Below are 16,406 nucleotides of genomic sequence, written 5' to 3'. Positions count from 1 at the left end.
GCTACTGTAGCAGCATCACACAGCAGAGACAGCTACTGTAGCAGCATCACACAGCAGAGACCGCTACTGTAGCAGCATCACACAGCAGAGACAGCTACTGTAGCAGCATCACACAGCAGAGCAGACTGCAGCAGCATCACACAGCAGAGACAGCTACTGTAGCAGCATCACACAGCAGAGACAGCTACTGTAGCAGCATCACACAGCAGAGACAGCTACTGTAGCAGCATCACACAGCAGAGACAGCTACTGTAGCAGCATCACACAGCAGAGCAGACTGCAGCAGCATCACACAGCAGAGACAGCTACTGTAGCAGCATCACACAGCAGAGCAGACTGCAGCAGCATCACACAGCAGAGACAGCTACTGTAGCAGCATCACACAGCAGAGACAGCTACTGTAGCAGCATCACACAGCAGAGCAGCTACTGTAGCAGCATCACACAGCAGAGCAGACTGCAGCAGCATCACACAGCAGAGCAGACTGCAGCAGCATCACACAGCAGAGACAGCTACTGTAGCAGCATCACACAGCAGAGCAGACTGCAGCAGCATCACACAGCAGAGACAGCTACTGTAGCAGCATCACACAGCAGAGCAGACTGCAGCAGCATCACACAGCAGAGACAGCTACTGTAGCAGCATCACACAGCAGAGACAGCTACTGTAGCAGCATCACACAGCAGAGACAGCTACTGTAGCAGCATCACACAGCAGAGCAGACTGCAGCAGCATCACACAGCAGAGCAGACTGCAGCAGCATCACACAGCAGAGACAGCTACTGTAGCAGCATCACACAGCAGAGACAGCTACTGTAGCAGCATCACACAGCAGAGCAGACTGCAGCAGCATCACACAGCAGAGCAGACTGCAGCAGCATCACACAGCAGAGCAGACTGCAGCAGAAATGGGAAACCCCTCTTATCTCTTTGGGTCCAACCCACCAACCGTTCTCCCTCTCACCAAACCAAAGGGACAGAGGTGCTATATTAGATAGTGTTCCATAGTGTCAGTCCAACTTCACACATGGCGTGTGATCGGTCACTGTGCAGGGGACAGAGGGGAGTAATGTGGTTAAGGGACTGTAACCTTGTTTCCCCTCACTGAGGCATCCACCTACCTAGCCACCACCTCCTACTCAACTCATTTAAGTCCATAGGTTGGCAACATGGTGTCTTTCATTTCAAACTGCTTTTGACTTCATTCTTATTTCTCACACACACACACCTTATGGTACCACCAACTACCACATACTGCAGCAAGGGAGAGAGGGCAGAGCAAAGGAGACAGACTGAAGATATAAGATCTCTGCATACGTGCGCAAATCGCACAGTCAGAGGTGACATAAAAATATCTCCTGTAAACAGATATGGTGGAGCGCAGCAGATCAATCAGATGGAAATCTGAAGAGCCCAGCGGAGAGGACAATGATATAGCAGTGAATGAGCATACATGGTTTCTCTCAACAACAACAAAACACTGACTATAATTCCTAAGATTAAACCTGTATCAGACTATATTACATACACTTCTGCAAATCAGACCCCTGACATTACATACCCCATTTTTATTCTAGCCAGAGGACACAGAGATTTGAGCTGAGCAAACAATGACTAATGAAATGGAACACTGACAACCAGAGGGGGGGGGGGGCGCGATGTCAAGGGGAGAAGGTGATTGTAAAAGCCCTTGTTGTTTAGTGCCAGAGAGCTGTGGTTTCTGGGCTGGTCCTGTGCCCATAGCGCTGGGCACACAGTGCCACTGCCCTGTTATATAAGAACCTGAGCACCTCAGGCCAAACAAACTTGGGAGAGGTGGAGAGTGGTTCTGACATTCAGGACAGCGTTATTGTTTAACTTGTCTGCTGGTTGGTTTTAGCTTTTGTGAAGTGAGCGAAGGATCCCTGTGAGAGCAGAGAGAGAGTCACTGCGGCAGATAACACACCTTTTCTACACCGTCGTCTTAGAAACACAGCCCTCCTAAATTATTCACACAGCAGCAGCTCTTTATACATCTTTGTCCTGTTGTTATCCTCAACTCTGCATAAGCCTGGCGCTGCCAGTGAGGAGGGAGGGATAGAATATTCTTCCCTCAGGTTGCTAGTACTTCGCCACAACCACTGATGGATGCCATTGTTAACAGAGGTGGGGGAAAGCAGAATGGCTGCAGATTTCATTAGGAATTCTGGACCAACGCAGCCAGTGCCCGGGCAGTTCAGACCGACGGAACCAAGCTCTCCCAGGAGATAGATACAGCCTGCGGCGACTGGCCAACACACACCTAGTGAGGGGAACAGTCCAGGGGGGAAACAGGAGGAGAAAGATACAAAAATTAAATGGGAGAGAGAATAATGTTTTTTTTAAACTGCAGTTGAGGGGAGCATGCCTGCCCAGTCAGCTGTTCTGTGTAGGGATGAGAGAGCAGCGTGGTCTGAGGGAGGCCCAAACACACACAGGCAGGCTAGGGCCATGCATCTCTCCCTCCGGTGTGTCTCCTGGGCACGCCTCACCTCTCTCTACTCCCTCTGGGCTCCATGCGTCACTACAGTCCCACTCAGTCTCCCAGTGGCCAGAGATCCACAGTTCAGTACACAAACATACATATTAACATCTAAAACACATGTGATGGGGGGGGGGGGAGTTATACATATCAGGATATTCTCTTTGAAGACAAATGGAAAATGACACAATATTAATTTTACACTAGTTGGCTGTACTTGCACCAAAAGTCTAGTATGTATTTTTCCCATTGCTTGTTCTCCATCTTTTTAAATAGGGAGCCAATTTGTTTTCAGCACTTTTATTTCCATGACTGATCAGAAATGGTTCTCTCATCCCTCTGCAGCAGACATATGCTGAGCAATATGTTTGGAACATAGAATGGCAATAAAATCACAGTATTGAATCTCAATACATACGATATCTATTGCGACTCACAATTTGTGTATCGTGAGGTCATTGGCAATTCCCAGCTCTAAATTGTAGTATGTACACTGAACAAAAACATAAGTGTTAGTCCCATGAGCTGAAATAAAAGAACCCAGAAATTTTCAATAAGCACAAATCCATATTTCTCTCAAACGTTTAGCACAAATTTGTTTACATCCCTGTTGGTGACCATTTCTCCTTTGCCAAGATAATCCATCCACCTGACAGGTGAGGCATATCAATAAGCTGATCAAACAGCATGATAATTACTCAGGTGCACGTTATGCTTGGGACAATAAAAGGCCACTGGAAAACGTGCAATTTTGTCATCACAAAACAATGCCACATATGTCTCAAGTTGAGGGAGCGTGCTGACTGCAGGAAAGTCCAACAGAGCTGTTGCCAGAGAATGGAATGTTAATTTCTCTACAATAAGCTGCCTCAAGTCATTTTAGAGCCAGCCGGCCGCAGAACCACAGACCACATGTATGGCGTCGTACGGGCTAGGGGTGTGCTGATGTCAACGTTGTGAACAGAGTGCCCCATGGTGGCGGTGGGGTTATGGTCTGGATAGGCATAAACTACGGACAACGAACACAATTGCGTTTTATCGTTGGCAATTTGAATACACAGAGATACCGTGACGAGATCCTGAGGCTCATTGTCATGCCATTCATTCGCCACCAGCACCTCATGTTTCAGCATGATAACGCACGGCCCCATGTTGCAAGGATCTGTACACAATTCCTAAAAGCTGAAAATGTCCCAGTTTTTCCATAGCCTGCCTACTCAGACATGTCACCCATTGAGTATGTTTGGGATGCTCTGGGTTGACTTGTACGAAAGCGCATTCCAGTTCCCGCCAATATCCAGCAACTTCACACAGCCATTAAAGAGGAGTGGGACAACATTCCACAGGCCCCAATCAACAGCCTGATCAACTCTATGCAAAGGAGACGTCGCGCCGCATGGTCACACCAGATACTGACTGGTTTTCTGATCCACACCCCTACCTTTTTTTAAGGCCATCTGACCAACAGATGCATCTCTGTATTCCCAGTCGTGAAATCCATAGATTTGGGCCTAATGAATTTATTTAAATTGACTGATTTCTTTATAAGAACTGTAACCCAGTAAAATCTTTGAAATTGTTTCATGTTCAGTTTATATTTTTTTCAGTATGCACGGGCTATTCCTGAGTGCACTGCCAATCTGCCTCTGACACAGACCATCTGATTCAAATGGTCTCTACATGGCAGGCAGGCAGCTCAGAGAGGGGAAGTTGTTCCTGGATCAGCTGTGGAACGGCCATGTTCCAGAAACATACCTTAACAAAATCCTCAAGTGCACACACAATAAAAACACTGTTGGGTTCCATCTGTCTGATTTGATACATGTCCACACATCTGACTCACAAGCTAACAGATGCCATCGCAGGGTCACTTTCCACATACGCACCACCACCGCAGGACAGGCCAGGCTCCCACTGCTCTTTTTATAAGACACCCCTCTGACTCACTACGTCCAACACAATCCATTTAGCGTAGGAAGTGAACAGGTTCATCTTTCAGCCTGCTGTATAAAAAGAACATGCACTACTATACAAAGAGCGCTTTGATGAACGCTGCAAGTGCATGTTGCCGACTAAAAACCAAGCAGGTATCCCTAGCAGCACCGTGTGTGTGTCATGGTCCATGATGAGAGGAGAGGAAATGGAATTCTTCCTTGGGGGTTAACATCATCGTGTTTGTGGCGACATGCCTGAGGCCTGGCTGTAACCTGTGTCACAGACAATCAATGTGTGGGGTCAGGCAAGTGCTTGTTTCCCAGTCTATTTCTGGGCTGTAGTGTTAGAACATGACTACTGCTAGAGAGTGCAAGTCTGATTCACAATAAGAGAATAGACCACTGGTCAGTGTGTTACAGTATAGGGTAGTGTGACAGGACTAGACGTCAAACTTAAAATGTACCCAATGTTGGACAAAGAGTTGAGGTGCATCAATGTGAATGGAACATCTGTCTGACCAATGTGAATGCAGCACTGTTCTCAGTTATGTGAATGGTTAGTAAGTCAAAGTGAATTGGTGAGTGTCAGTTTTACAAAGGACACAAAAAGTAGGCTATTGCGTGATAGTGAGTTGCATCTGTGTACAGAAAGTAAGCCACTGCATATTTCTGTACTGTATAAAGACAGTATCTGTGTGTGGACATCAGTGAGAACATCCTCTGTGCTGTCAGGGTGTGTTCCACATGTCCTGCTGAGAGTGAGTCCCCAGCCTGAGGCTGCCAGTGCCACTGAGCTACAGTTTCAATGTGTCCTCTATCTCTCCCCCCTTACTGGACCTGGCTGGCAGTCCCCAAATCCATGAGACAGCACAGAACAGAGCCAAGGTGGGGTGGGTCACAAATCAAACACTGTCCTCCACGTAACAGAACAAACAGGCAGGCCCAGCCCATTGGTGAGTTGTCATGCAGCTCTGCCATGATTGGTCAGAGATCAGCTGCAGAGCAGTAAGCTATAGCTTTACTCAGCAATAGTCACTCTGCCCCGCCCCTGCCCTTCTCCACCAGCCTCCCTTTGTTTATATCTCACTCTCATACGCTTTCTTTCCTTTAACTGTATTCCTCCCTCCCTACTCAGTCTTGAAGTGTTCTCTCTCATTTCTCCCTCTCCGTTTTCTGCCAGCTCTGGTGTTGTAGCCCTATGCACAGCTCACACTGCACAGCTCACACTGCACAGCTCACACTGCACAGCTCACACTGCACAGCTCACACTGCACAGCTCACACTGCACAGCTCACACTGCACAGCTCACACTGCAGCAGAGCAGACAAACATCTTCCTACAGTAGATCTGTGAGCCCTCCATCGTGGAATTTTCCTTCACATTTCGGGCTGTCAATGTCTGACAGCCTTTCCTGTATACTGGGACAGTGGCCGTGTCCAAATTCCCATACTTGTGTCGTAAAATGTAAGGCGTTTAATAGTATGCATGCATGCATGTCAAAAATCGAGAATAGTTTAAATGACCAGATGTCATACAGTAGTCATTTCAGCTATGACAACAGCTGATCAATTAGATAAGATACTGAAATCAACAAATAGCAGGAAACAACACAATTGCGCATGACACATTCTCAGTATGCAAAAAAATAACGTTTTATTAGTATGAATTTTTGAAAATCGTGTGAGTTAAATGCCAGGATGTTAAACTAATTTCGGCTTTTCATCAGGTAGAATTTCATGCACACTTTTCAGGAATTCCACAGCCACAACGCATTAGAAGAGGGGGCTGCGAGTTTTGAGAGCTAGATCAAGTAAACAATTTGGAAGACGGCGAAAAGCAAAACTTCGGCGGCGGTGTTCAAATGTAAGTCGTTTTTGTTCTCCTTAAAATGTACTACTTCATAACGTTACATCTTTGAAAACAGATCTGCCTGTCGTGCCTTTAGCTAGCTACAGTGCCTTCTGAAAGTATTCAAACCCCTTGACTTTTTCCAGATTTTGCTGTGATGTAGCCTGAATTTAAAGTTGATTAAATAGAGATTTTGTGTCACTGGCCTACATACCCCAGAATGTCAAAGTGAAATTATGTTTTAAGAAATGTTTACAAATTAATTAAAAATGGAAAGCTGAAATAACAAGTCAATAAGTATTCAACCTCTTATGGAAAGTCTAAATAAGTTCAAGAGTAAACATTTGCTTAACAAGTCACATAATAAATTGCACGGACTCACTGTGCAATAGTGGTTAACATGATTTTTGAATGACTACCTCATCTCTGTACCCCACACATACAGATAATTGTAAGTTCCCTCAGTCAAACAGTGCACTTAAACACAGAATCAAGACCAGAGGGGTATTCCAATGCCTCGCAAAGGGGTAAATATGCCAACATTGAAAAAAACAGCATTGAATATCCATTTGAGCATGGTGAAGTTATTAATTACTAGAGGTCGACCGATTAAATCGGAATGGCCGATTAATTAGGGCCGATTTCAAGTTTTCATAACAATCGGTATTTTTGGACACCGATTTGCCGATAATTATTTTTTTTTTCGCATTTTTTTACATCTTTATTTAACTAGGCAAGTCAGTTAAGAACACATTCTTATTTTCAACGATGGCCTAGGAACGGTGGGTTAACTGCCTTGTTCAGGGGCAGAACGACAGATTTTTACCTTGTCAGCTCAGGGATTCAATCTTGCAACCTTACGGTTAACTAGTCCAACGCTCTAACCACCTGCTTTACATTGCACTCCACGAGGAGCCTGCCTGTTACGCGAATGCAGTAAGAAGCCAAGGTAAGTTGCTAGCTAGCATTAAACTTATCTTGTAAAAAACAATCATAAACACTAGTTAGCTACACATGGTTGATGATATTACTTGTTTATCTAGCATGTCCAGCGTTGCATATAATCGATGCGGTGCGCATTCGCGAAAAAGGACTGTCATGGCTCCAACGTGTACCTAACCATAAACATCAATGTCTTTCTTAAAAATCAATACACAAGTATATATTTTTAAACCTGCATATTTAGTTAATATTGCCTGCTAACATGAATTTCTTTTAACTAGGAAAAATGTGTCACCTCTTGCAACAGAGTCAGGGTATATGCAGTGTGAAGACTATTTCTTCCTAACAAAAGACAGCCAACTTCGCCAAATGGGGGATGATTTAACAAAAAGCGCATTTGCGAAAAAAAGCACACAATCGATGCACCTAACCATAAACATCAATGCCTTTCTTAAAATCAATACACTGAAGTATATATTTTTAAACCTGCATATTTAGCTAAAAGAAATCCAGGTTAGCAGGCAATATTAACCAGGTGAAATTGTGTCACTTCTCCTGCGTTCATTGCACAGAGAGTCAGGGTATATGCAGCAGTTTGGGCCGCCTGGCTCGTTGCGAACTAATTTGCCAGAATTTTACGTAATTATGATATAACATTGAAGGTTGTGCAATGTAACAGGAATATTTAGACTTAGGGATGCCACCCGTTAGGTAAAATACAGAACGGTTCCGTATTTCACTGAAAGAAAAACATTTTGTGTGTTTATTTCTGTGTGTTTATTATATTATAATTAAGTCTATGATTTGATAGAGCAGTCTGACTGAGCGGTGGTAGGCACCAGCAGGCTCGTAAGCATTCATTCAAACAGCACTTTCGTGCATTTTGCCAGCAGCTCTTCGCAATGCTTCAAGCATTGCGCTGTTTATGACTTCAAGCCTATCAACTCCCAAGATTAGGCTGGTGTAAGCGATGTGAAATGGCTAGCTAGTTAGCGGGGTGCGCGCTAATAGCATTTCAAACTTCACTCGCTCTGAGACTTGGAGTAGTTGTTCCCTTTACTCTGCATGGGTAACGCTGCTTCGTGGGTGGCTGTTGTCGATGTGTTCCTGGTTTGAGCCCAGGTAGGAGCGAGGAGAGGGACGGAAGCTATACTGTTACACTGGCAATACTAAAGTGCCTATAAGAACATCCAATAGTCAAAGGTATATGAAATACAAATGGTATAGAGAGAAATAGTCCTATAATTCCTATAATAACTACAACTTAAAACTTCTTACCTGGGAATATTGAAGACTCATGTTAAAAGGAACCACCAGCTTTCATATGTTCATGTTCTGAACAAGGAACTTAAACGTTAGCTTTCTTACATGGCACATATTGCACTTTTACTTTCTTCTCCAACACTTTGTTTTTGTATTATTTAAACCAAATTGAACATGTTTCATTATGTATTTGAGGCAAAATTGATTTTATTGATGTATTATATTAAGTTAAAATAAGTGTTCATTCAGTATTGTTGTAATTGTCATTATTACAAACAAAATAAAAATCTGCATCGTCTTTTTTGGGTCCTCCAATAATCGGTATCGGTGTTGAAAAATCATAATCGGTCGACCTCTATTAATTACACTTTGAATGGTGTATCAATACACCCAGTTACTACAAATATACAGGCGTCCTTCCTAACTCAGTTGCTGGAGAGGAAGGAAACCACTCAGGGATTTCAATGTGAGGCCAATGGTGACATTAAAACAGTTACATTTAAATGGCTGTGATAGTTTTCTCCTGAGGATGGATCAACAACATTTTAGTTACTCCACAATACTAACCTAATTGACAGAGTGAAAAGGAAGTTTGTACATAATAAAAATTGTCAAACCATGCATCCTGTTTGCAACAAGGCACTAAACACCGTAAAAATCTGGCAAAGAATTTCAATGTATGGCACCCACTTGGGTGATGCCTCAGCAGCTCTAGGCACCAGAAAGCTCACCACATACAGTTCAGAGTAGTAGCCAGTCGCCCTCATTACGAGCCCTCTGCATTCCACTACTGTATCTCCCATTCCTCTCAAGCTTCAGGTGACTCTTCAATTTATACATGCGTAGGCCTACGACACACTCAAGTTTACTCTAAATAAGTTGTTCTAAATGCCATCTACTTAGCTAATGTTAGCCCAAAACAACAAAGTTCACTGGGTGGGGCATTGGTGATCCTTCCCGATTCATATGAAGCCTCAACTGATCCTGAAAACAACTCGGGAAAAAAACGTGTTTCCAACTGAAAAAAATAAATGTGAACGGTCATCCACCTCGGAATTGCAAGTAAGAAACTCGGGCATCATCCTAGAGCTCCGACCTGAAGATCACCAATGTCACAATTTTTCCCAGTCGGAGCTCATTTAGTTACCGAATTCCCAGTGGTCTTGAATGCGCCAAAAGTAGTATATTTAGGCCATGGCATACTTTATACTAAACAGTATGCGCTAAATAGTACGATTAGTACACAGTATGCAGTTTAAATAAGTAGTAGGCAAGCCAAATTTCAGACTCCGCCAGTGTCTATTTGGAGGTTACTGTATAGATCTCAGATTGCCGCAGCAGGGAGTGACATGCTGTAGCTTTTGTGTATCACTGTGTTAGAGCTAACTGGAGGCCCTGCAGCTAAATAACATCCATTAGTCCGAGTTGAGGGATGCGTGGCAACACGGGCAAACGCACACGGCAGTGATACGAACCAGGCATCTGCTCTGTACATATCGCATTTATCCCTCAGGGGTATTGAGAGAACCTCAACCCCCTATTGATACAGAGCCCTGCACTACACTACCCAGGGCCAGCACAGAGAAGACTGACAGTAGGGGACATATGTTTCAAGCATCTCAGAGTAGGAGGGCTGATTTAGGAACAGTTTTGTCCATGTAATCATTGATCTAAAAGACAAGGGGGGGACCTGATCCTAGAACAGACTCCACAGCCCACACTGAGCTGTTCTAATCAATCTGAAGCCACCTTATAACTCACCCATCACAAAACACCATTGTCACATAAGTGACGTGTCTGCACCACGCTAGATCATCATTCAGCGTCACACAAAATATTGCCTAGCAGCCGTACTTCACCAGGCAGGACCAGCACACGCTGTACAGAGAAGTACCACGGTGTTCAAAGTATACTGTACACACGTCAGAATTCACATGGCTTTTATATACACTGTAGTCAAGTCTAATTCACATATCACTTAGGCTATGTGAATTTATTCATATAGGCTACTAGTCAAAAAGTACCTACTATTGGATCCCAAGTCAAACATTGCACTTTCTGCATTGGAACAGACAAGTTAGTCAATATCACATGTGAAGAAGCTGGCTGGGAAATTCTGAGAATGAATGTCATTTCTGTGACTTATGAAAGTGTGGAGAGATGACTGCTGTGTGCAGGGCTGGGCCAGGGTCTGCTGCAGTGCGATATACAGCTAGTGAGGTGTGAACACTTCCAATTCTGATCAGCTTCGTCAGTGTCTGAATGGGAGGTTGAGATTACTTCACCACCCCAGAAAACATCAGAATGACTTTACCAGGGAGGTCATTCATATGGCAATTGGCCATGCAGAGCTCCTACACTCTCACTAAGAGTTCAGTCTGACAATTCAATTCAGAAAAGTGTGTTAGTAATGCATCTGACCTGAGATAAAGTATTTACCATTGCTCAAGGTTATTTTGGCCTTACCTTGCACTACTTGTTTCAGTCAGGACCCAGTCCAGTCAGGACAAGGTGCCAAAAATGTTGAGTGGAGCTGAGCCCATCCAGCAGCTACTTCTACACTAAGCACTTTATCACTGTGAATCAATTAAGCCTTTTATTAGCCACTACATCCTCCTGCTTCCACTGTACTGGTATATTTTAGTGCTTGGCACACTGCCATCAGGGTGATTTTAAAACCTATGAAGACAGAGTCCTGCCACACAGCATGGAGTGTGAGGCACTGGCTCAGCATTATGACAAAAGCAGTAAGGGCACTCTAGGCCACTCACAGGGACCAAACCCTACAGCGACTCTAGCACTGGAAGGCACATTCTGTAGAAACTGGACCAAGCAATGTACTCAATAGGCACTTTTTAGTCAGTGAAAATTCATAGCAGGCATAACACAGCCTAGCTATATCCTCAGAACACCAGGAGGAAGCCGTGTGGTCTCCGTTTCCTGGGAAACAAACAATATCGTCACTGAGCCAAACCAGTGTGAGGCTGTCTGTTGCCCTCTGAAAGAACACAGTAATCACATCAAACTAATCCAACAGAGCTGAGGCTAGCTAGTGGAATCCTCAGTGAGGGTGGAGAAGTGTCAAGTGCAGGTCATAGTGAGTAAAATACCACTCGCCAAATCAACTAGAATTTAGGTGACCAATATGAGGTAATACAGAGCGGTCTTGTTAAGATGTACTGGTTAAGACGCACAGAAGGCAGTACGTAGCACTGACAGAGCAAGAGGGTAATTGAGTTGCATTAAGTTTGCTGATAACTGTCAAGGTATACAGCTCTGCTGAACACTGACTCACTACAGAGTACACGTTACGCCTAAGAGGGACATATAAACCCCTCCCACAGTGGGTTGCTGTTAAGACTACTATGCATCACAGCCACAGAGGGCTGAGGAAGAAAACACACCTGCCTGCCAGATGTGTGACAATACACAGACAATAGGTATGTGTGTGCGAATGTGTGAATGCGTGTGGCCCATGAACAGCACTAATGATGTGAGACAGACCACTACCTCTCAACTAGAGGATTATTACAGAGCTCTGTTTAGGGAAGTCTCCCTCATGAGCATCCAGGAAGTTCTCCTCTGTGGGAGTACTGTACTGTGCATCAGTCTGGTCATCCCTCAGCAGTCTGCTGCTGCTGTACAGTTACAGTACATCGGTCTCTGAAGACTAAAGATCAGATAACACATCTACTTCTGATTACACCCAGTGCTCCTCTCCAATGTCCTATAGAAAGCCTCGTCAAGGCTGACCGAACATCACAGCTTTACAGTGTTAATGTTAGCTAAATGCTTCACATAGTCTGCCATCTCAATAGATTTATAACAGCGCACAAAACATTAACGAAATTGTCATAACATTGTTGTCATACTAACTGTATAACTGACAACCACTTTCTGCAAGGCTGGTATAAAAACTCACCTAAGGATATTCAGTATCAAAACAGAGATCTGCTTTGCTCTCCTTTCTCTGCTGCTGCTGGCTACATGCAACAACTTACTGCACCAAACCCCTGCAGCCAGCCTCTCCTGCGCTGCTCACCCCAGCCTTGGACAAGAGCCCAGAGGAAGCCTCAGCGCCACTGCATGAGAACAGCAAGGTGATGGAATAACCCACAGCCAGCCAGCCTGACACAGCCAACTGTCACAACCGTTGGACTATAAACATCACAACATTAGAAAAACAGGTTATTTACATGTCTTGCTGGGGTGTGTTGCATAAAGACGACATTGTCTGCAACAGATGGGCACTGCAGCATTGACAGGAGCAGGTAAGGGTTCCGGCTCAAAACTCACTCAGTACAGACTGTGCATTTGTGTCGTGCGTGTACCCTCACAGCAAAGCTATTTTAAGGTGGTTCTCTATAAATCCCACAGCATGGCCAGTCCCCGGGATTAATTTAAGAGGACAGGTCATGCATAAAACATGAGACACAGACCGAGAGAGAGAGAGAGAGTGGGGAGACAGAGCAGAAATACACCCAGTGTCATTTGGTATGCACAGACGCCTCTCAATGAAGCAAGAGCAACAAACCAAAGACTAGATCCATACGAAGCTAATTACTGACGAATTGCATGTCATCTGCTCTGTGCTACAAGCACACACACTGAGGGAATGAGATAAGAGAAAGGGAAAGAGATGCAGCAGAGCGGCGCCTCAGTCTAACACCTACCTCTACTCAGTGGTGCTGGCTACTGCTCAGGCAGCGATCTGATCCTCCTGACGTAGGGATGGGATGGAGGTAGAGCAGAGCAGGAACAGCACAGCCAGATTCCAAGAAGGAGAGAGAGACAAGAGGAGAGTGAGGATGAATGAGACAGGACTAGTATGCGTTCCTGTGTCAGTGGTTATGTTACTGAGTGACGGAGAGAATGAGCATGAGACGGCTAGAAAGAGACCAGGAGAGATAGAGAGAGGGAGAGAGAATGAATGTGTGAGTGAGATGAGTGAACCTTGAGTCAGTGAGAGTCACTGAGAACAGATGCATTAAAAGGCACCCCCTACCTCCCTCACACCTCCCTGTGCACTGTCAGCAGCACTACAGTAAGCATGCGGGGGACAGGGAGAGAGAGAGCAAGAGACCATAGTGTGGGAAGAAAAAAAAGGGAATCAGCTTTGTTCAGTATTAATTAATTAATTAAAGCGATGATTGGAGAGAACAGAGACAATGGCAAGGAACCATTTTCTCAGAGACAAGGGCAAGGCTTGAAGCTCATCACTGAAGCACAAAAAAGCCTTGAGAGGGTTCAAAGCCTGGCTGACAGTGCATTATTTTTTCCCTTTTTCCAGAGAGAAACACAGCAATTAGGCTACACAATCTGACTGCCTTTCTTCTCAAAGCATTACCGGTACATGAAATCTTGTTTTAGACAGAGTACAAGGGCTGCAAACTAAGCAATCCTTTTTCGCATCTGGGTTGAGGGGTGGTGCTGGGCACAATTCAATTAATGCCTGTTCAACGCTGGTCTGACCAATCAGATTCTATGCTTCAAGATTGTTTTAATCACACGGACTGGGAAAAGTTCCGGGTCACCTCAGAGAATAGTAGCGGTATACACTGACTCGATGACTGCGTTCATCAGGAAGTGCATAGACAATGTTGTTCCAACTGTGACGATTAGAACTCATCCAAACCAAAACAAAAGCGCGAAACACCACATTTAACCATGGCAAGGTGACTGGGAACATGCATGGACAGACCAGCTATGATATCAGTAAGGCAATCAGAGGCAAAACGACAGTACAGGGAGAAAGAGTCGCCGCAATTCAACGGCTCAGACACCGATGTGTATGTGGCAGGGACTCCAGATAGTCACGGATTATAAAAGGGAAAGCCAGCCACATCGCAGACACTGATGCCTCAATTTCGGATAAGCTGACCACCTCCTTCACCCGCGTCGAGGAAAACAATGTCGGGCCACTAATGCGGGCCCCCTCCGCTCAAATACCTTGGTGTCTGGTTAGACTGTAAACTCTCCTTCCAGACTCACATTAAGCATCTCCAATCCTAAATTAAATCTTGAGTCGGCTTCCTATTTCGCAACAAAGCCTCCTTCACTCATGCTGCCAAACATACCCTTGTAAAACTGACTATCCACCGATCCTTGACTTCAGCGATGTCATTTACAAAATAGCCCCCAACACTACACTCAGCAAATTGGATGCAGTTTATCACAGTGCCATCCGTTTTATCACCAAAGCCCCATACACTACCCACCACTGCAACCTGTATGCTCTCGTTGGCTGGCCCTCACTACATATTCGTCGCCAAACCCACTGGCGCCAGGTCATCTATAAGTCTTTGCTAGGTAAAGCCCAGCATTAGCTCATTGGTCACCATAGCAACACCCACCCACAGCATGCGCTCCAGCAGGTATATTGCACTGGTCATCCCCAAAGCCAACACTTAGTTAGGCCGCCTTTCCTTCCAGTTCTCTGCAGCCAATGACTGGAACGAAATGCAAAAAAAATAATATTTTAAACCCCATCTCCCTCTCTAACTTTAAGCATCAGCTGTCTGAGCAGCTTACCGATCACTGTACCTGTACACAGCCAATCTGTAAATAGCAAACCCGACTACCCCATATTATTACTTACCCTCTTGCACCCCAGTATCTCTACTTGCACATCAATCGCTCCAGAGTTAATGCTAAATTGTAATTATTTTCACTTCTTGGGCCTATTTATTGCCTACCTCTTTACATTTGCACACACTGTACATAGATTTTTATTTTGTTATTGACTGTACGTTTGTTTATGTGTAACTGTTGTTTTTGTCACACTGCTTTGCTTTATCTTGGCCAGGTCGCAATTGTAAATGAGAACTTGTTCTCAACTGGCCAACCTGGTTAAATAAAAGGTGAAAGAAAATAAAAAATAAATTAAGGCAGTCAAATTCCACGTGACTGTTTAGTCAGGTAATTAGGCTTCTCTAATGCTGCTGACGGTCATTAGTAACCTACCAAAAGTGCTAACTGCCTGGTACTCAGAACTCTATTGTTCCTCTAATCACTCTGACATCAATGCAAATGTAATAGAAAATCTAAAATCAAAACACCTCATGAGAGCCCCAAAGCTCATGTTGCGAAACATTTCTATAGGCTGTGCAATTCTGAGAGAAGGGGGAAAAATAGCCTCTATTAAAGAAGAGGATCCCATCAACTTTCTATAGGCTAGACCTACTATATTTATTTCTCAACTTTCCTAATATTAAGCACATTTCTTATCTTTACAACATGAGTGTAGCTTACATGGCCAGCATGAAAATGAACCACAGGAAAAGCGTCCTTCCCTGTGGCTCAGTTGGTAGAGCATGGTGTTTGCACACACCATGCTGGCATTGCAACGCCAGGGTTGTGGGTTCGATTCCCATGGGGGGGGCAAGTACAAAAAAAATTAAAAATAAATGCATGAAATGTATTCACTACTGTAAGTCAATCTGGATAACAGCGTCCGCTAAATGACTAAAATGTAAAAAAATGTCCCTTGGCTATTTGAGCGCATAGATAACATTTATTCTTTCCCGCTGCCCATGTTTAGATCAAATTTCACACACACGTAAAGACAAGATTAAATAAAAAAATAGTTGTCTGGGTGACAATATTAGTCTCTCATATTATTATTTATATTCACTTGTGAATGGTGCTCAGCATAAGGCAAGAAAACAATGCCCTTTTTTGCTACTTTTTTTTTTTTGTCGCACACCTCATGTAGCCTAGCCCATAGCCCTATACGTTTTGATAAGGTTTGTATCACAACTAGTTGCCAAATAATTTTAAGAAGCACATTAATCTGCTTTACAAGTGGTGTAGAGCCCAATTTACCATAAAAATGCATATTTATAATAAAAGCATTATGTGCATAATCGCATTCGTGGTCACTTTCGAGAACAGTGTTTTCCTGCTAATGGAACATTTGC

The 16,406-nt window shown here is 44.2% G+C and overlaps 1 protein-coding gene across 4 annotated transcripts in view; it reads right to left on the bottom strand.

Moving 5' to 3' along the window:
- Positions 1–16,406, bottom strand: part of kcnab2a (potassium voltage-gated channel subfamily A regulatory beta subunit 2a) — a 145,231-nt gene that overhangs the window by 109,694 nt on the left and 19,131 nt on the right. For 2 of the 4 annotated variants that reach the window (XM_045691715.2, XM_045691719.2), the window contains exon 2: positions 13,161–13,207. The exons of the other annotated variants lie outside the window; for them this stretch is intronic. The gene's annotated coding sequence lies outside the window, so the exon portion shown is untranslated. The remainder of the gene's footprint in view (positions 1–13,160; positions 13,208–16,406) is intronic. 4 annotated transcript variants of the gene reach the window in all.

Source organism: Salmo salar, chromosome 12, assembly GCF_965601325.2.
Source record: "Salmo salar chromosome 12, fSalSal1, whole genome shotgun sequence".
Classification (NCBI taxonomy): Eukaryota; Metazoa; Chordata; class Actinopteri; order Salmoniformes; family Salmonidae; genus Salmo; species Salmo salar.
This window is presented reverse-complemented; position numbering and strand designations above follow the sequence as displayed.